This window comes from Moschus berezovskii, chromosome 7, assembly GCF_049115385.1.
Source record: "Moschus berezovskii isolate FMDL1 chromosome 7, NW_MosBer_1.0, whole genome shotgun sequence".
Classification (NCBI taxonomy): Eukaryota; Metazoa; Chordata; class Mammalia; order Artiodactyla; family Moschidae; genus Moschus; species Moschus berezovskii.
The window spans coordinates 103,838,918-103,860,893 of NC_142466.1; the positions used below are offsets into that span (position 1 = coordinate 103,838,918).

At 41.1% G+C, this 21,976-nt stretch overlaps 1 protein-coding gene across 8 annotated transcripts in view; it reads left to right on the plus strand.

Moving 5' to 3' along the window:
* The window catches only part of ZNF462 (zinc finger protein 462), a 159,480-nt gene that overhangs the window by 26,199 nt on the left and 111,305 nt on the right, over positions 1-21,976 (plus strand). The window lies entirely within an intron of this gene.

The following is a 21,976-nucleotide window of genomic DNA, read 5'->3' on the forward strand; positions in this document are numbered from 1 at the left end:
CTGTCTAGACCATCTATGCATATTCCCCTACCCATAGTGCTGGCAAAGAGCTTTTAGTTCTTGTGCCAATTTTGATTGATTGGTGGAGACCGCCTGGAGCCCCACTTGCAGGAGTCTGTGCCTTGTCTGGGCTTGTTGGGAAAGAGTGTGGCAATGAAGCAGAGGAGAAGCCTGCAGGAGAGGGGAAATCCTTGGTGGGGGCACTTCCCCATAGTTGCAAGTATGTGTTTTAAAGTCACAGACTCACTCCCTCCCAAACGCTCTCTCTCAATTCATCCTACCCTCCCCTTTCTCCACCGTGTCCACAAGTCCTTTCTCTGTGTCTGTGTCTCTGTTACTGCCCCAGCAAATAGGTTCATCAACCCCGTTTTTCTGGATCCTATATCATACTTGTGTTCAGTCTTGTCTGACTCTTTGTGACCCCATGAACTGTAGCCCGCCAGGCTCCTCTGTCCATGGAATTTTCCAGGCAGGAATATTAGAATGGGTTGCCATTTCCTACTGCAGAGGATCTTCCAACCCAGGGATGGAACCTGAGTCTCTTGTGTCTGTTGAATCGGCAGGTAGATTCTTTACCGTCGCGCCACCAGAAAAGCCCCAGATTCCATATATCTGTGCATCAGTGCTGTCTTCTCTGTTCTTACATGTTGTCCACAGTTTGCTTTCATTGCCAACCTGCTGGAAGGGACCTCCCAGAACATCTGCATTAAACCCCTTCCTTCTGTAGATGGTTCAGAAAGGTTGTAAACTTGTCCAGGGTCGAACAGTTAAGTTGCAGAAGACAGCCAAGCTAGATCCCTGGGTCCTGATCATCATGGCGCCAAGATATTACCTGATAGTCTTCCTACCTGTTACATGAGATTTCGAAAGTAGATGGAACTGTGGAGATCATTTATTTAATCTCATTTTATGCCAGAGAAATTGAATCCAAGATCGAGCACTTGCCCAATGTAACTAAGTTGTTAAGAAGCACAAAAACCCTCTAGATTTTGAGGAATAAAGCCAAACCCACAGTGTACATTTTGTTTCTCTTTCCTTTATTTTAATGAGAAAAATGAAGTGTTTATCACAGAATCCCCCGGGGGCATGACTGCCTTGCCTCATATTGGAACCTGTAGATGTTATACCATTAGAATGACCAAACTGTGGTTAAAGAGGACTTTTAGAAGTTATTCTTTGGTAGTTGACGTAGTAAATTTGGAAGGAAAAACTTTGGTCATAAATTTTCTTGTGATGTGACCCCTCACAAGGTTTTAAATATAAGTTTAGAACCCTTTCTGCTGCCAAAGATAAGCTTTCATTAGGACCAGTGGTACGTATAAACGTGCCTGGGAATTTCAAGAGCATTGTGAGTTTGTGGCTGTCAAGCACAACTCTAGGCAGGCAGGGGAGTGGTGGTGTATAGATGCAGCTTTGTTTATCTGCAGGGTGTGGATCATCGACCACCAGAATTCTGCCATCATTTTCTTGTGTGTGAACAAAGTGTGATAATACTTTGCCCGGAACCGGGTCAGCATTTGGCAGGGAGGGAGCTCTGTTTCACAGGCAGAGCAATCTGTTAACGTGTGATTTGAGATCACCGCTATTGATAACAGCATAGTAAGGGCTCTGTGATTTCTCATGCAGGTGCCTCCATTGGCCCCTCTTGGCTGGTCTGGAAAACAGATCCGAGGCTTTCCTATATTTTAGCATCTTCAGTGGCCAGTAGCTCCTCTTAAGCAATGCCGCAGCCTGCTGTTCCCATTGGCCGTCTCACATCTATCCCTGTTCCTACCGTGTTAGCCAGTGAATAGGGAAAGTCATCCAGATCTTGGTATTCAAAAGAATGTTGACTCCCAGACCTCTTGGCAAGTAGGTGAGGTAGCACACCTTGGTGCTTTTGCCCTCCACTGGAACATTTCCTTTAGAAGCATTGCCGCTTTTAGAATCATCAATGAAAAAAACGTTTCTTTAGCTCCTTCTGGAACAGCCATCTAACCTTGAGCCTTTGTTTTGGAAGATAATGGTCTAATTTCTGCACAAACCCGGGAAACAAACCACTCTTAATTTCTTTCCCTCCCAGTCAGTTGTTTCAGCAAAATGATCCCCTTTCACTTTAACAAAAAGATTCCCTTTCTAGCTTAAAATATTCCGGATATGCTTTAACTTGCCTTGGGGTCATAGCACATGTCTTCCAGGACTGATGAGTCTTGTCAGTTGCCCCAGGGTGAGAACTTTAATAAGCAAATTGCACACACCTGGTTTTGCAAAATATTGGCCTAATGGGGCACCTAGATGGAAGTCAGTACTTCCCCTCCCTCTATACACACCCTTCCTCCTCACCCCCTTTAAAAGAGAGGGCTCAGAAATTGAACCTCCCTGCCATTTGTCTTGTAAAACTTGCCTGTCTCTTTGCTCTCCTGTTGGGATTGTTAACAAGCTCAGGTTGCTGCCATCCCTGCTGCTGTCTTATGGATTTGAAAGTCATGCCCATGATAGGATATAGTATATGGAGCAGACAGTCTGGTTAAAAGGGAACAGGGCTGGTGAGCTCTTCTTTGTCAGGTTGTGCAGCCCCTGCCCTGCCCTTTGATTTGGGGTTGCCCTTGGTGCTAGCATAGTCTTTCCTGGCTCAGACTCTTGGTTCGTTGAAGAAAGAAAGCCTGGTAACCCGACTTTGAAGGCTAGACACCAGACTTACTTGTATTTTACTCATTCATCTTGTCATTCATTCAAGCATTTACTGAACGTTTGTGCTAAACGTTGGAGATGAACAGAAAGACCAGCTCCTGTCTTCTAGAAGCTCCTAATCTAGTGTTTCTATCTCCCATAGTCAGCAGGTGTAACGCACTGCCACACCTTGTAGGGTGCACTGTCATGAATTTTCTTTGGCTTCTGTGCTCTCTCTACTTGCTGAAGATCAGCCCCCTCCATAAAGAGACTGGATGTCTTTCTTGTGATCTATTCTTTCAGACATGTCAGGACAGCCAGGTGATCAGAATGCAGGATCACTTTCTTAAGAAGCTGCATGTGGCATTGTTGCAGAGGTATATTCATACCAGTGAGTGGACATCACCCTCTCCTTGAATGCGTTATGCTCTAGACTGATTTCTGCATTGACTGTGTTCCTTCTGCCCTCCTTCTAATATGCCTTTAGGGTTCTTTGTTGTTAAGTTGCTGAGTCGTGTCTGAATCTTTTGCCCCCCCCCCCATGGACTGTGAGTGAGTGAGTGAAGTCGCTCAGTCGTGTCTGACTCTTTGCAACCCCGTGGACTGTAGCCCACCAGGCTCCTCCGTCCATGGGATTCTCCAGGCAAGAATACTGGAGTGGGTTGCCATTTCCTTCTCCAGGGGATCTTCCTGACCCAGGGGTTGAACCCCAGTCTCCCGCATTGTGTGCAGATGCTTTAACCTCTGAGCCACCAATCTTAGGCTAGGCTCTTTCTGTAGAGGGCAACCTATGTACGTGTCATTGCTTGACATTCTGCTAAAAATTGATAAAAATCTGGTGATGGCATGCAGTTCTTTAGGCAAACCATATATAAGGCTTCCCTTGCTCTGAATGACCTTCCTCTCCAAGTTTGTTTTCAGTCTGTGTTCCATGCTTATTTGCGTGTATGTGCCTCAGAAATTCCAGTCATCACCCCAGCAACCCCTGAAGTACCTCTTTCAGGAACAGTGGAGATTTTCTGGTTTCTTGGTTTGGAAGAGTTTCCCAAACATCTTTAGGAAAATGTGTTCATCTACTTCTAGAGTCCCTTTTCAGGCATATAAAACAGTTCAGTTAAATAACTGTATCTATATTCTACAGTTCTCTGTGTCCACAGCCACAATGGGTATACGTTGTTTTATTATGTGATTAAGCTAAACACTGTTTGTGATGAGAAATAGTCGAGTCTTGTCTCCACTCACAGGGCTACATTTTGGCTCACCTTCATTGTATGGGTGAGTGTCTCAGGCTGGCCCAGTGTGTCCAGGTCAGAGGGCATGTGCTTTGCTATGGAATTCCAGAGGTCACTCTCTGCCTTTGTCCTCGACACCAAAGCTCATGTCACTTGCATCATGCTGTGACATGAAACAATATTGCATCGTAGGGAGTGCATAATGGGGCTGTGTTGTCCAATTATCATGAGATTACCAAATACTTTTGCCTGGAAACTTGCCAGCAAGAGTGAACAGAGAGATGCCCCAAGCCACTTTCTCATCTTTATTCCTGAAGACTAAATGGCATTCCTAATATCCTCTGTACCTTTCTAGTTAAGTAAAAGGATGAGGCCTTTCTTTTTTTTGGGGGGAGGGGGCGGGCAAAGAATGTGGCTAGTGCAGGAAATCAAGATTTTTTTAAGCTAATTTGATGAGAATTAGTTTAAAAAGTCAAAAAGGTGGGACAGAGAATACACTGGCTCGAAAAGGTGATGATGAATTTCTAGGAAATGGGAGATGGAGATAATTACCATATTGAAGAAAAGTTCTTGCTGGAATAAGAGTACTGAAGAAGTAACAAAAAGAGGCAAAAGAAAGCATTTTTTTTCTAGCACACAAACTATGAAGCCCATCCTTTTTGGTACTGGAAATTCTGACATTTCTTGACTTCTCTCACTTTCTTGATTTTTTAATTCCAATATTGAATTCCCAAATCATCTTTCTTCATCTCTGTGTTTTCATTCTCCCTGAGTTATCTGTGTCCTTGGAAAGTTTAAAAACAAGTGGTATTTTTTTTTTCTTTCTCTTCTCTCTTGGCGGAGACACACAATGGGCTGCCTTTCCCCTTCTCTGTGGAAAGAATGGAAACAGAGTCAGCCGCCAGCGGAGCTCCATACGGATTGACATTCCTTGCTTCTGCTTTTGAAGTTAAGATGGTCACGAGAGAGAAAAATATTTTCGGTTCCAAGCCTAAGAAAAGGACATTCCTTTCCGTCTTGGCACTCTTGTTTTCATGGTGTTGATTTCTCTGCGAATCATCTTTGGTCCCGTTAATACATCACATCTGAAAATGAAATCACTTGTGTAAGTTCTTTTCCTCACCACACCCTTGATTATAGACAAGGTGATGTTTTCTTATATTTATCTGAAGTTGCTTAAGATATATTTTCCTGGCATTTTTTTCTTTAACCCTGGATCAGTTCCCATTGTTGATCAAGCACATTCAGAGTTTTCCAGAGCCCTGAGAGACCCATCCATGAATTTTATTCTGTTAAACAAGAAAGAAAAGTGGGGGGAAAAGTTTCATTTTCACCTTGCTGTAGAGAAGGGAATCTCAGAGGAATCATTTTCCTTTCAGGAAGATTGGGGTTTGTAGGTTAAATTCCATATTACACAAATTCCCTGATGACAAAGAAGCCATGCGATCAACAGTCTTTCTTCAAAATGCATTTCTCTGTTGAAAGAGGAGGGGATTCCATTTGAGGCTGTTGATTAAGACATGAAGATGAGGTCTGAAATTGGTGGTGGCCCAAGGTCATTGGTAGAACGAATGGACCATTTGAAAATTATTAGCAGCTGGTTTAATAGAGTTGTAATAACTACAGCTGTGTGAGAAAATCCACGCACAAGATATTTGGAATGTCCCCTTTGAGGTCCTTTCCTATTGTTCTAGAATGATCCTGGCATCCATTTAACAAAAGCGCAGCTTCAATAGAAGATTAAGTAGCTTTATGCATGAGCATGTAATACAGGCTTTATTTGCTTTAGGTTTTGGACCATCTTTGTATTTTTTTTTAATTTTAACTTAAAAAAAAATTTCTGGCATTATTAAGCCTCTCACACAACCCCATATATCCCTGTGTCCCACACACTAAACCATGACTTCAGAGGCTCACAACATTTGAGAATTTTAATGGCTTGTCAGAGGAGTTCTCTTCCTTTTTCCCTAACATTTTTTATTAAAAATATTTAATTTGTATCAAAGGATTTATGACGTTTAATTTGCCAAACTCTGAGGCAGTGAAGAAAGATACCTGAAGAGATGCTATACTTTCTACAATCCTTTTCTTAAAACACAGTGTTGGTTTCTGGCTTTATGCAGCCTAATAGATCTTGACCTTCGTAGCTGGAGGCATGTGGACACACCTGCATTCCTGTATGTGTGCCTGTATAAAATTCGGTCTGCAAAGAAATAATGCCTGTGTCCTCCCTGTGTCATCTGTACCTTGCTAACCCAGAGACTTGACAGGGAAGAGAAATACAGAGAGCATTCCACCCGCTTAGGAATTCCACAGCCATGAGTCACCCCAGCCTCAGGCCTCTTGCCTCTTTGCCTCATCCTATTCCTGCTTTCAGAGTCAGAGGTCTGGATCTCCAGTTCTTAACTCTGGAACCGGGAAAAGGGGTAGAAGATGATACAGCTGACATAAGGCTATTCCTTATCTTAGAACAAATTTCCAAAATACGCTACCAAAGCAGTAAAGTATGACAGTCAAGTTCACATTGCCTTGTGTGTTGACTTGCTGAACTCTTCATAAGTGAGACTGAGAGCTTTCAGTACATACTATGTACATTTGTTCTGCACCACACGCTATGAGGCACATGTGCTTTCTTACCCACAAAGGTCAAGTGACTTGCCTAAAGTCACAGTTGGTGGAAAGCCAGGACAAAGTCCCAGACCTTGCCTTCTGACAAGTCCTTTCCAGGACACCATGGATGACTCACCCATGAATGACAAATGCTTTGTAGGCTTTTAAAGGAAGTTGAGGATATTCAGGAGACATCCTCTAACCTTGTGAGAATGTATCATTGTGGAAGGAAATTGCCATGCTCTTCATAGGATAGTCCTAGAATAGTCCTTCTTGAAGCCAGTGGCCCTGATGGCTTGCTGTGGCTTATGTGGAATGGATTTTGGTGATGATTAAAGACACGGTAAAGATTTGATAAGACAGCAGATGCCCACTGAAATAGTAAACAGTCCTGTCATAATGGTTTCCCTTTGCGTTCACTCAGAAGAGATGCACCCCCATTCATTCCCAAACTAATGTGTTTTGTTAGTTAGGCTCTGATGGAGAAGGGGAAGGGAAATGTAAGTGGTACTCAAGAGAGGGCAGGCCCTATAGTTTCTGAGGACCAGTTGACCCACTCTGTTGTCTAATCTTCACCATTATTATTCAGTGGATCCTATTTAGCAGATGAGAAAACAGGGGCTCAGACAGGTTAAGTAATTGTCACGTGGTCACATCTGTGTTAGGTGTCAGTGTAGGGACGTGAGTGCAGGTCAGCTGTGCTCTTTCCCTTGGGCAATGCTGGAACAGACTTCTCTGAGATTGTTGAAAAACATGGTTCTGGTGTTTCTGGAGGACCAAGAAGTCCTTGAAAATAATGGCTAAGGATGACTGGTGACAGACTACGTGCCCGACTAGTTTTTATGTATTACCTCACTTCAGTTCAGTCGCTCAGTCGTATCCCATTCTTTGCGACCCCATGAATCACAGCACACCAGGCCTCCCTGTCCATCACCAACTCCCGGAGTTCACTCAAACTCATGTCCATTGAGTCGGTGATGCCATCCAGCCATCTCATTCTCTGTCGTCCCCGTCTCCTCCTGCCCCCAATCCCTCCCAGCATCAGAGTCTTTTCCAGTGAGTCAACTCTTCCCATGAGGTGGCCAAAGTATTGGAGTTTCAGCTTTAGCATCAGTCCTTCCAATGAACACCCAGGACTGAACTTTAGAATGGACTGGTTGGATCTCCTTGCAGTCCAAGAGACTCTCGAGTCTTCTCCAGCACCACAGTTCAAAAGCATCAATTCTTCGGCGATCAGCTTTCTTCACAGTCCAACTCTCATATCCATACATGACCACTGGGAAAACCAGAGCCTTGACTAGATGGACCTTGGTTGGCAAAGTAATGTCTCTGCTTTTTAATATGCTATCTAGGTTGGTCATAACCTTCCTTCCAAGGAGTAAGCGTCTTTTAATTTCATGGCTGCAGTCAGCATCCGCAGTGATTTTGGAGCTCAAAAAATAAAGTCTGACACTGTTTCCACTGTTTCCCCATCTATTTCCCATGAAGTGATGGGACCAGATGCCATGATCTTAGTTTTCCGAATGCTGAGCTTCAAGCCAACTTTTTCACTCTCTTCTTTCACTTTCATCAAGAGGCTTTTTAGTTCCTCTTCACTTTCTGCCGTAATGGTGGTGTCATCTGCATATTACCTCACTTAATCCTCATTTAATACTGTAATTCTATGAATAGTACTATCTTTTTAAAAACATTTCTTTTTGCAGGTGAGGAAACAGAGGCATAGAGCAGTTATACAATTTTCTAAGACCAGACAATAAGTAAGTGGGTACAAACTCAGGCAAGTGTGCTCTGAGCCCACGCTGTTAACGGCCATGCTGGATGCTGCTGGGCAGGCCATTTGCCAGGTTCAAAACAGCCCTTGTTGGCCCAACGTGTTTTTCAGCTGGATTAGATTTGGGGTTGGTGCGTTACAAAGCCATCTGGACAATACATAGGTAGAAAGAGTGTGCTTTAAGGCAGATCTTTGTATCTCTGTCCTTATAGAAGATATCAAGATGTTATTTCGGTAATCCATAAAACTTAATGTGACAGACTCTCCTTGAATGGAAGAGATCCCTAACTGGTCAGTCTTAAGGAACATGTAAAGATATTATAGGGCTGTAAGTCAGGAAAGTGATGTGATTAGATCAGCATTTAAAAATCTCTTATTCCCGATGTTCAGCTGCAGTAGAGGCTACCTCAAGGTGAATTACAGTGAAAACTCAGTTGAATAAGTGCTTTGTGTTTGCACCCTCCATTGTCCAATACAGTAGCCCTGAGCTATTTTGAGCATTTGAAATGTGCCTGGTCTGAATGGAGATGTTGCTGTAAGTCTCAAATAGACTAAATTTTTGAGACTTAGTGGAAGAAAAATGTAAACTATCTCATGAATGTGTTTTTGTTATATGTTGAAATAATACTTTTGGATATATTAGGCTAAATAGACTATATTACTGAAACTAATGACACCTGTTCCTGGCTGACAAAAAATTTAAAATTTCTATATCTGTGGCTTGCATTTATTTCTTTCTGACAGTGCTAGCCTAGGTAATTTCCTTGCTATCTTGGAAAAATACATGAAAATGCCATTATCATATGTTGATGGAAGTATTATAGCTTGATGGAGTATCTCTGAGTACAATCCAGTTAAGTATTCCACCCTAAAGACTGTTGCTTCTTAAAGTTTTTGGGTGATAGTCTGCACCTTCATTGGCACTGTTCTTTTTAAAAATGCAGTTAAAAAATACAAATTTTCATTGATCATTGAAGAACTAACTTTTCTTGACAATGTTGAATAAAAATCAACTTGGACCCCCATCTCGATAGTTAACTCCAGCTAGGTCAGAAAATGTTGACCAGGTGGTTAGATCAGCCCTCAGAGCGTTAGCTTTTGTCATCTCTCCCTTCTAAATACTGTGTAGCTTTGACCGCCTTCTCCTCACCTCCAGTACGTCTTCCTGGCCGGTCCTACTTCGTCTCATCCCTGGACCATCTCAGCAGCTGCTTTAGCAGTGTGTGTCTACCATCCTCTCTTCCTCCCTTCTTCACTCCCCTCAAAGTCCTTCCTAGAGCTGCCAAAATAATCTTGAGAGGATGGATGCAGCTTTCATTATGTCACATTCCCCTAATTCAGCATGGTAAGAGTTCCCTGATGCTCTCCCACTGAAGGGAGGGAGGGAGGAAGGGGCCTGACATTTGAGACTCCATTGACATTATCTTAGTTCATCCCTATGAGATGGATATTTTTAGTCCCATTATACAGGTGAGGAAGCAGTTGACTATCTTTTTTCTTTTTTAGGAGAATTTATTTATTTTTAAAACTAAGATTTTTTTTTTTTTTTTTACAATATTATATTGGTTGGTTTTGCCATACATTGACATGAATCCGCCCCGGACTATCTTGCCTGAGGTCAGGTGGTAGGCAATAAAGCTAGATCCTAACTTCTAGGGTGAGATCCTTTTATCTCTCTTTGCTCATACCTGGGCGAGTTCTACTGACCCAGCTGGCTGCTTAGCTTTCAAGAACATTCATTATCAAACCCATGGAGCCACTGTGTCCTTTGCTTTCCCAGCTGTCCTCATCATCTTTGTACTTGGAAACTGTACCATCGCAATCCACGCTTCATTATCAAGTGTTTAGAATTTTTTGTTCTCTAATTTCTTTTCTGTTAGTCTTGTCCCAGCTATATTTTAACTTCCATGAGAAAGAGCATGGCTTACACCTACCTTTTGTCTACCCATATACCGCCTTTCATACCCCCCCACCACGTTTCTTTCTTTTTTCCCCGCCCAGGTCTAGAACCATAGTAGCTATCGGGCACTCAAGTGTTCAATAAATGTTTGGTGTTGGCACATGGTAGCTGGTCAATAAATGTGTTTTGGACTCAGTTGAAAATGATTTTTCTTTTAAATGAGGGCAGAGAGCTCCAGGTCAACGACTCCCTTTTCACCCGCCTAGATACGTGATGTAATGGTCTTGGCAATGAGAAGATACTTCTAAGCCAGACTTTACCTCATTGAGTCTCAGATTTCTCACCTTATCTCAGTTGTGGGATGAAGTGGTCATGACTGGTGTCCCATGTGTCTCCAGGGGGCTAATGGATTATGTTGCCTCTAATATTTCCTGGAGGGACATTTAAGATGTACCTGTTTTGAGGTATAATATAAAGGGTTCAGTCCCTGGCGAACTGTCTTTCTTGGGCCTCATGGAACAAAACTGAACATTAGATGGAATGATTTGTTAACTGGGTTCGGCGCTGATTGACTGATTCAAGTTTGTTTTCCAGCCGAACCTTGCTTTCTCAAGTTGTATGGGATGCACCTGCTCCTGTGTGAAGTTCCTGTAGAGAGCTAGCAAAGCATTGCCATTGGGCCCATCTGCTAATAGGCAGTTAGTGTTCTGTGGTCAGTCTTGGCTGTGCTGCTTTTGTTAACATGCCCACATTATTATGCGGACACATATTAAGTATTTACACACGAAAGTGATCACACACCCACATGTTCCCTAATATGTGGGCTGACTTGTTGGACCTGCGGATTTTTTTTTAAGAGGGATTGTTTTGCTTGTTTATTTCTCTGAAAACACTCAAACTTTTAAAAATCATCTGCAGCTTGCAAAACCGACATACTAATAATAAATATACAAACATCCTAGAAGCTGGAATTCAGGGAAAGTGAAAGTCCTTTTTAACTACACTCCCAGAGAAAACTTCACCGTGGAGGGTGTGGGGAATATATTTTCTCATTGTTTTCCTGTATTTATATACTAACATCATTGTTATTACCATCATTATTTAACTAGCAAGAGACAATGCATTCTGTTGTGCAGCTAATTTTTTCACTGATTTATACCTGTGAAAATTCCTTAGAATTTTCCCCTAAGAATTCCTTAAGGAGAAGCACAGGCTTTGTAATGCAGGCCAAGGAGCTGGATGCCTGGGGTACTTAGCTTTGGAGACAAGAGAGCTTTGCCTGCGCTGTACTGAACCTTGACCATCATTGACCTCATTTCTGTTTAATATGTGGGTCTTCAAAGACATTTTTTTTTGAGAAATTCCATAGAAATAAACTGTTTGGAGACCAGTTAATTCTTTTCAATCCTGACATTTCCCATCCCTCCAATACAGCAGCTTCCTGGAATACAGCAATATTTTATGAGTGAAAATGGTATTTTGTAAGGATACTCTTCCTTGTCTGAAATTTCATTGCCAGAGGCAGGGACAGTAGAAGGAACGTAGTAATGCCCACAGGGCTGTGAAGGGAGGAGGATGAAGGTAGAAACGTATCAGTAAGTTTCAAAATTTCCAAATCAGCCAGGAAGTCTTAAGACAAGGACAGCATTAAGATTAGGAAGGAGATGACTTAAACTTGAGAATGCAGAGGGAAACCAGCAGAAGGGTCCTGCTGATCTCCTGGTAGAACAGGCCCCTAATTCATGGCCATGGAGGACCGAGGCTAAAGCCCATCTCTCATTCTGATGCTCCGCTCATGTGTTAACATTCCCCCTGCCCCCGGCAGACGCATGCCGCCCTTCAGTCCAGCCTGATAACTTATTTTCTAGCTACTGAGAGACTTGCCGCCACATTTGTACAAGAAGGATGCATGTTGCAATCCAAGTTTACATTTTGTGCATGGTGTTTTCTAACCTTGAAAATCTATGTTAAAGTGTTGGGGTGGTGGTGTTTAGTCTCTAAGTCATGTCCAGTTCTTTTGCGACCCCATGGACTGTAGCCCACCAGGCTCCTCTGTCCATGGAATTCTCCAGGCAAAAATACTGGAGTGGGTTGCCTTCTCCAGGGGATCTTCCCAACCCAGGGTTCAAATCCATGTCTTCTGTGTTGGTAGGCAGATTCTTTACCACTGAGCCACCAGGGGAGCCTATTAGAATGTGTCTTATAATAAATTTGTTTTCAGCGGAAGGAAGAAGAGTATGTGGGTTCCAGAAATTGGCATGGGGTGAGGTTGAACCAAACAGTCCCGGCTGCCAAGGAATTTACACTGCAGTGTGAGGAGACAGGCAATTAGGCAGACAGTGCTGTGTGGGAAATGCTTGGGAGGGTTAGGAAAACCTAGGAAGTGTCTCTGGAGAAGGCAATGGCAACCCACTCCAGTACTCTTGCTTGGAAAATCCCATGGATGGGGAGCCTGGTGGGCTGCAGTCCATGGGGTCGCGAAGAGTTGGACACGCCTGAGTGACTTCACTTTCACTTTTCACTTTCATGCATTGCAGAAGGAAATGGCAACCCACTCCAGTGTTCTTGCCTGGAGAATCCCAGGGATGGGGGAGCCTGGTGGGGTGCCGTCGGACACGACTGAAGTGACTTAGCAGCAGCAGCAGCAGCAGGAAGGGTCTCAACTCAGCCCTGCAGTGCTGGACAGGGTTTTCTGGAGAGAGTAGTTCTCACTGGGGATGATTTCCCCCAAGTGTCTCAAGTGAGACCAGCAGAAACACTTTGGTTGTCACTACTGGGGGTGAGTAGGGGAAGGGAGTTAGATGCTACTGGAATCTATTGGGCTCAGGCCAGGGGTGACGCCAAGCATCCTTCAGTGCCCAGGACAGCCCTCCAACAACAAAATCTGGCCCCAGATGTCAGTGATGCTGAGGTTGAGAGACCCTGGTCCCAAGTGAGACTGAAAGATGAATGCAGTTCTGGGGGAGACAGTTCTTATGTATCCAGGGGAGTTATTTTAAAGGAGAAAGCAGGTTATGGTGGAGAATGGTGCAGAAGTCACGGTTAAGTTACATAAGGAGTAGAAGTATTCTTTCATTGGTCCGAAGAAGGTCATTCCTGACCATGGTGCGTTTGTTTCTGCAGAATGGTAGTTACAACTGCCAGATGGAGGGAGAAGTAAGGAGCATGAAAGCAGCTTGTCTGTTAAAAGGGAGAATTCTTGGTAATTATGGCAATTACAGTTACATCTTCCTATATGCCAGCTACTATGCCAAATGCTTTGTGTCATTATCCAGATTATTCCACACAACAGCCCTATGAAATGTGGATTTCTGTGTGTGGATGAGGAAATAAAGGTTTGGAGAATTTATATATTTGTCAAGAATTCATACAGCTCATAAGGCACAGAGTTGAGATTCAACCCTAGGTGGTTTTGACTGTACTTGATTTGTTTTCCCAGAGGAGAATATAGGTCAGAGGGACGTGGAGTGAGTGTGTAAGTGTGTTTGTGTGTGTTTTGAGGAGGGGCGAGTTCCTCCTGGATAGGAGACTTTAAGATGGGAATGACAGCTGTAGTCAGAGAGAAATTGAAAATGCAGACCAGGTGGGCTCCCAGGTGAGGCAGGAAAGGGTTGGTCAGAGCCCAGGTCTTAGATAAAAAGGAGTGGAGCCTGTCTTCCATTGTGGCAAGAGAGGAGGGAGAGGATAGGTACCCATGGGCAAGAGAAAGGGAAAGGGAGACAGAAGCTGGAAACCTTCTGCTTCTCTGACCACAGACTATGGGTAAGTTTGAAACCATGAATTTGCAGGGACACCACTTGCAGAGTAGGGAGACAACATTGATTAACACAGATCCAAGGCTGAGATTCTTCTGGATGGTTATGAGGGAAAGACATTGGTTTGGGCCTCTTAATTTGATTTCAGGAGGTCATTCTTACAGTTTTCCACCCACTCGCTTAAAATTCCTTTCAGGAGGAGATAGAGTATAGTTTCAGTACATGGGTGGAGCAACCTGTTGCTTCAGACTTGATAATATGCAGATGTAATCAATGAAAAATTGTCTTTCTGACCTTAAGGCTGGAGTTCCTGAAATACTGGATAGGGCTCATCTGAGATTATTGACTTAAAGAGTCATTAAAGAGTCAAATTGGGTAGAAAATGGAATGCCAGGGTTGGCAGAAGAGTCAGTATTCTTGGTGAACTGAGGCACAAACCACTGATAACTAACAATACCTTGCCAGTTTACTCTGCTGCTGCTGCGTCACTTCAGTCATGTCTGACTCTGTGTGACCCCATAGACAGAAGCCCACCAGGGTCCCCCGTCGCTGGGATTCTCCAGGCAAGAACACTGGAGTGGGTTGCCATTTCCTTCTCCAATGTGTGAAAGCTCGCTCTTCAGTTCAGTTCAGTTCAGTTCAGTCGCTCAGTCGTGTCTGACTCTTTGCGACCCCATGAATCACAGCACGCCAGGCCTCCCTGTCCATCACCAACTCCCGGAGTTCACTCAAACTCACGTCCATCGAGTCGGTGATGCCATCCAGCCATCTCATTCTCTGCCATCCCCGTCTCCTCCTACCCCCAATCCCTCCTAGCATCAGACTCTTTTCCAGTGAGTCGACTCGTCGCATGAGGTGGTCAAAGTATTGGAGTTTCAGCTTTAGCATCAGTCCTTCCAATGAACACCCAGGATTGATCTCTTTTAGAATGGACTGGTTGGATTTCCTTGCAGTCTAAGGGACTCTCAAGAGTCTTCTCCAGCACCACAGTTCAAAAGCATCAATTCTTTGGCGATCAGCTTTCTTCACAGTCCAACTCTCACATCCATACATGACCACGGGAAAAACCATAGCCTTGACTAGACGGACCTTTGTTGGCAAAGTAACGTCTCTGCTTTTTAATATGCTATCTAGGCTGGTCATAACTTTCCTTCCAAGGAGCAAGCGTCTTTTAATTTCATGGCTGCAATCAGCATCCGAAGTGATTTTGGAGCCAAAAAAAATAAAGTTTGACACGGTTTCCACTGTTTCCCCATCTATTTCACATGAAGTGATGGGACCAGATGCCATGATCTGCGTTTTCTGAATGTTGAGCTTCAAGCCAACCTTTTCACTCTCCTCTTTCACTTTCATCAAAAGGCCTTTGAGTTCCTCTTCACTTTCTGCCATAAAGGTGGTGTCATCTGCATATCTGAGGTTATTGATATTTCTTCTGGCAATCTTGATTCCAGCTTGTGCTTCTTCCAGCCCAGCGTTCCTCTTGATGTACTCTGCATATAAGTTAAAGAAGCAGGGTGACAATATACAACCTTGACGTACTCCTTTTCCTATTTGGAACCAGTCTGTTGTTCCATGTCCAGTTCTAACTGTTGCTTCCTGACCTGCATACAGGTTTCTCAAGAGGATGGTCAGGTGGTCTGGTATTCCCATCTCTTTCAGAATGTTCCACAGTTTATTGTGATCCACACAGTCAAAGGCTTTGGCATAGTCAATGAAGCAGAAATAGATGTTTTTCTGGAACTCTCTTGCTTTCTCCATGATCCAGCGGATGTTGGCAATTTGATTTCTGGTGCCTCTGCCTTTTCTAAAACCTGCTTGAACATCTGGAAGTTCACGATTCACATATTGCTGAAGCCTAGCTTGGAGAATTTTGAGCATGACTTTACTAGCGTGTGAGATGAGTGCAATTGTGCGGTAGTTTGAGCTTCTTTGGCATTCCCTTTCTTTGGGATTGGAATGAAAACTGACCTTTTCCAGTCCTGTGGCCATTGCTGAGTTTTCCAAATTTGCTGGCATATTGAGTGCAGCACTTTCACAGCATCATCTTTCAGGATTTGAAATAGCTCAATTGGAATTCTGTCACCTCCACTAGCTTTGTTCGTAGTGATGCTTTCTAAGGCCCACTTGACTTCACATTCCAAGATGTCTGGTTCCAGGTGAGTGATCACGCCATCGTGGTTATCTTCGTCGTGAAGATCTTTTTTGTACAGTTCTTCTGTGTATTCTTGCCACCTCTTCTTAATATCTTCTGCTTCTGTTAGGTCCATACCATTTCTGTCCTTTATTGAGCCCATCTTTGCATGAAATGTTCCCTTGATATCTTTAATTTTCTTGAAAAGATCTCTTGTTTTTCCTATTCTGTTGTTTTCCTCTATTCCTTTGCATTGATCGCTGAGGAAGGCTTTCTTATCTCTCCTTGCTATTCTTTGGAACTCTGCACTCAGATGCTTATATCTTTCCTTTCCTCCTTTGCTTTTCGCTTCTCTTCTTTTCACAGCTATTTGTAAGGCCTCCTCAGACAGCCATTTTGTTTTTTTGCATTTCTTTTCCATGGGATGATCTTGGTCCCTGTTTCCTATACAATGTCACGAACCTCCATCCAGAGTTCATCAGGCACTCTATCTATCAGATCTAGACCCTTAAATCTATTTCTTACTTCCACTGTATAATCATAAGGGATTTGATTTAGGTCATATCTGAATGGTCTAATGGTTTTCCCTACTTTCTTCAATTTAAGTCTGAATTTGGCAATGTTCATGATCTGAGCCACAGTCAGCTCCTGGTCTTGTTTTTGCTGACTGTATAGAGCTTCTCCATCTTTGGCTGCAAAGAATATAATCAATCTGATTTCGGTGTTGACCATCTGGTGATGTCCATGTGTAGAGTCTTCTCTTGTGTTGTTGGAAGAGGGTGTTTGCTATGACCAGTGCGTTCTCTTGACAGAACTCTATTAGCCTTTGCCCTGCTTCATTCCGTGCTCCAAGGCCAAATTTGCCTGTTACTCCAGGTGTTTCTTGACTTCCTCCTTTTGCATTCCAGTCCCCTATAATGAAAAGGACATCTTTTTTGGGTGTTAGTTCTAAAAGGTCTTGTAGGTGTTCATAGAACTGTTCAACTTCGGCTTCTTCAGCATTACTGGTTGGGGCATAGACTTGGATTACTGTAATATTGAACGGTTTGCCTTGGAAATGAACAGAAATCATTTTGTCGTTTTTAAGATTGCATCCAAGTACTGCATTTTGGACTCTTTTGTTGACCATGATGGCTACTCCATTTCTTCTAAGCTCACTCTAGTGCTTGACAATTCATGGTGGTTTTAAATGTTAAAGTAATAACGTCTTGTTGAAAAAAAAAAGTTAAATTATTAAGTAGAAAGTGTTGTTTACCTGGGCCCACACTCAGGTGAATTATCTGGTAAATATTATAGACTTTATCTCATTTCTTCCAATTGTTATGTCTCTCTGTTTTCTTGTACAAGTGCATTGGCTAGGATTTCCACAATGCTAAGTAATAGTGATGATCCTTATCTGATTTTTGATTTGAATTTTTATAATGTATTGGTATTAAGCATGCTGCTGAGTTTTAATATATATATATATATTAAAATATTTATATATATCTTATTAAAACATTTTAATAATAAATAGTTCTGGAATTTCATAAAATGCTGTCCAGTCTCTCTATGTTGATGAAATCATTTTTTTCTTCTTTGACTTCCTAATATGGTAGAATATAGATTTTCTTTTTTGGTTGTACGTGGCTTCTGGGATCTTAGTTCCCCAACCAGGGGTTGAACTGGGCCCTCAGCAGTGACAGTCCTAACCACTCGACCACCAGAGGGTTCCCTAGATTTTCTTGTACTGAAATACTGCCTTCCTGCAGTGAACCCCACTTGATCATGGAGTGATATTCCTTTAATGTGCACCTTGGTTTCATTGTGAATTTTTGCCCCAATGTTTATAAGTGCATTGGTCTACTTTTGTTATTTTTATATTACTATTTATTGTTTTGGCAGTGAGCATTGATATTTATGCTACACTGCAGTGTGTTTGGAGATAAATTGGTGACACTCTTACGCTTTAGACTTTGGACCAATTTAAAAATCATCTGATATATTGAATTTTTGAAGACCCTTCTCTGATTGGGTTTCTTTTCTTGGCTTAATTTTGGTAGTGTATGTATTTCTAGACAATCATCTCCAACACTTAGGTTTACAAATATTATTATGAGTTGTACATAGTAATTTATAAATTATATTTTATTTTCATTTACATTCATGGATGTTTTCTGCTTATTATTAATTTTTTATGTTGTGTTTTGCCTTCCCTCCTCTTATTAGGCTAGATAAAAATAGCCTAATTAAATAAAAATTTTTATTTAATTTTATTTAATTTTTTAATTTGCACAGAATTGCATTTTTAAAAAATAAGTAATTACACAGTCAGTTTTATTGTGGTTTTTTTTTTTGACTCCTGATTTTTTATCTTTATCTTAATTAAATTCTTTCTTGCTGTTTTTCTTTTTCTTGAGTTAGGTATTTAATTTGTTTAGTCTTATTTCTTGATTTACAAGAAGTATTATTATTTCTTCATAATTTTCGTAGAGCTATGAAATTTCCTCTAAGTACAGCTTTACTAAATTATACAGTTTACATAATAAGATTTTTAAAGTCACATTCTGTAGTTGAGTTTTTGTTTCTGGTTATCCTGATTGTTTAAAAGAATGTTTAACGATTTTTTTCCAGGTGTCTGGAATTTCTAGTTTTCTTTTCTCCCCAGGTTTTGCTGCAGTGTAAACAGAAATGATAGACTACTTTTTTTCTATTTGTAATTTATTATCTCTTAATTCTGGCACTGTAGACACTTGTAAGCCTCCATGGGCATTTGAAAACCTTTGTAAATGTGCCATACTTGCTTGAAATGAAGATGTGCTTCCTGTTTACACGATACAGAATTTGAAGTGTATCCTAGTTCAGTTTTATTAATTCTGTTAATTCTGTCCTTCGTTTTCTTCCTCCATTTAACGTATTAAGAACTTATATCTGTTTCTTCTTGTATCACCTTTTTTTCTTCCTCCAGTTGGTGCTGTTGGAGGCATAAATACTCATGATCAATCTTCATTGTGAGCTTTTTTACATAATGAAATATTCATGTTTGGGGTTTTCTTGGCCATGCCATGTGGCATGTAGGATTTTATTTCCCTGACCAGGGATCAAACTTGTACCCCCTACAGTGAAAGGGTGAAGTCCTAACGACTGGACTGCCAGGGAATTCCCTAAATGTTCACTTTTAAACTTTTAAAAATAGAATTTATTTTCCTTTACATTTGTTATTTTCTGTTTCTACTTTTACAAAAATTTGAAGGTAAGCTTCTGGGCTTTTTTATCTTGAATTTTTCCATGATTAATATTTATCAATATCCCTACTTTTCTTTTCTTGATACACTTTTACCATAATTTTAAAGTATTTGTGTCATTTTGCTGTATGTGCGTCCCTTGTAGACAAAATGCATTTGGAGTTTGTTTTTGAATCTAGTCTTGGAATATTTGCCATAGTAGTTGTCCACTTCACATTTACGGTTTATCTTCTATACTTGATTCTATTTAATTTTTTGCACATACTTGTGTATTTCTGTGCACTTTCCTTTGTTCTCTGTTTTTTACTCCATGGGCTGTGTTTTCTGTGATCAAAAAGAAATTAAAAGCTATGTAGTCAATTTTTATTTTTATTATTAATTAAATTTTTAACTTTAATGCCTCTGTTTATAAACTCTAGAAAGAATACTATCACATATTTGTATGTATCCTTCTGTGAGACTTGAGAATGTTCTCCCACTTCTGTTTATCTTCTAATGCGTCTTCACCCCCACATAGTTATTTTTGTTGTTATGCTTGAGGAGTCCCAATTCTATATAATCTTATTGTTATTATTATATGGAATAATCTATTGTTTATATTTGTTCCCCTGAAGGGATTGTAATTTCGTTTTGTAATTATTATAAATTGATCAGTCTTTGTTTTAAATGTAAGTGGATTCAGTGTTCCCATCCTTTCCTTACCTCTAAATTCCCCGCTCTTGAGATCTTGATTCTGAAGAAAACTCCCTAGGTGCTTCGTTCTCTTACCATGCTGATTGGAAAATGTGGGGCTTTTTAAATTATTATTATTACTTTTGTACATGGTTGCGAGTCAGTTAGGAAATGAGTTCTCTAATCATGCTCTTTCTCTGTAGACATCCGCTCACTTCTTTCCATCATTGAAACTTCCTGGGAAGAACTCTGTTGGCTGTCTTGACTTTTCTCCCTGCAATTGACTAAAAATCTTGACTGTATGGAAATCAGTGTTTATCCTAGAAGACTGTAGCTTTACCAGAAAGTCTCAATTTTGATGATTCTCTGTTACTTTTCTTTGGAACATCAGATATTCCTTTATTTCAAGGAAGTTAGCTTCCATCATGGATTTGCGCATGTTTTGTTTTGCTGTCTACTTTGAGAATGCCTTTTATCTGTATGTTGGATTTCTGTTTTCAAGTCCTCTTATCTGTCATCTTCTCTGTTTGCTTTCATCTACTTGTCCTTTTCCTCTGCATTTTGTGCAGTGTTTTGAAGTCTGTTTTCCATATCATCAACTGTTTTTGGCTTGTGGATTTTGACTCTTATTACTTTAATGTATTTATTGGTTCTGCAGTGATATTATTTTTGTTGTCAGTTTCTTTCTTCAACTGCCAGCTTCTCTTTTATCTCATTCTGAAGTTTTATCACCTTATCTTTGATATCTTCTTTTATATTATCTGTTGTTTTATATAATACTCTTCTGTGCCCTGTTCTTTCAAAGTAGATTGTTCATTGGTCTTTTCCATTCCATGTTTCCTTCACTTTTTTTGACCTCAGTTCATTTTTTTGTAACTTATCTTTAATTAAGATATACCTCTCAGAACTTTCTTTTGCCTTCCGAGTAAGGAGGGTAATATCTTAAATTTCCTCCTGAAGTCCTGCTTAATTCTGCTTTCACAATCTAAATCTGGGTGTTGATGGATTGTCTTTCTTCTGTAGCCTTCAGCAATCTATAAAGGTCCTGGTTAGATGCGTTGATACGACACAGTTGATCAACTCTGTGATTCTAAGTTTTAAATCCTGCTTTTGATTGGAGGGTTCCACAGATATACTGGTTTGGGGTGGGCAATTTTTTTCCTTTGTTTATATTTTCCTCTTTCTTTTCCTTTATTCGAGCCTTTGTTTGTAATTTGAGACATTTAGCCACCATTTTTTTTCTGGAAGTCCCTTGGTCAGTTGAAAGCACATACTCTTCTTTTGATAGATTTCCAAACACATTTATGTTTTCAGATGTTGATTCTTACAACGGATTTAACGCAGAACTGCAGCTTTAGTGTGATAATCAAATAACCATTCCAAGTTTGAAAGTGTTTTCTAATAAGATTTTGTTTACTAAGAAAGCTTCCTGTCATGGAAGAGTCTAGGATCCTCAGGATTTACCCCACTCTTTGTATTTTTTGGATGAAATACTCCAATTCTTTCCTTTGTCGATTGCCACATTCCACTTTAGAAATATCACGGACACCATGTCATGAACGATTTGAAATTATTAAGTGAGATGAATATCAGTATCAGCATTGTCTTGGCCACAGTGTTCATTCTTTCACAGATACTAACTCTGTCTTTTATGGGTGTGCTCTTACTAACTTCTGATGGTAGATTCTGCAACTTAGTATTTTCCCAGTAATTGCTAAATAAGAAGTGAAATATTTGCAAACATTAGTCCTCTCCTAGGCTCTTTAAAGACTGCATAGCTATTATCATATTCATTCAATCAACAGCCCTTGTAAGTAGGATTCCCAGTGTGAAGAGAAGGAAACTCAGCATTTTAGCTGGTGGTCTCAGGGACTGGAAGGAAGAGTTGAGCTTGATCTTAAAACTGGAGTGAGCATCAGAATCACCCTGAGGCCTTGTTAAAAATACAGATTGTGAGCCCTTCCCCAGAGTTTCTGATTCACTGAGTCTGGAGTGGAACATGAGAAATTCCATTCTTAATGAATTCTTGGCA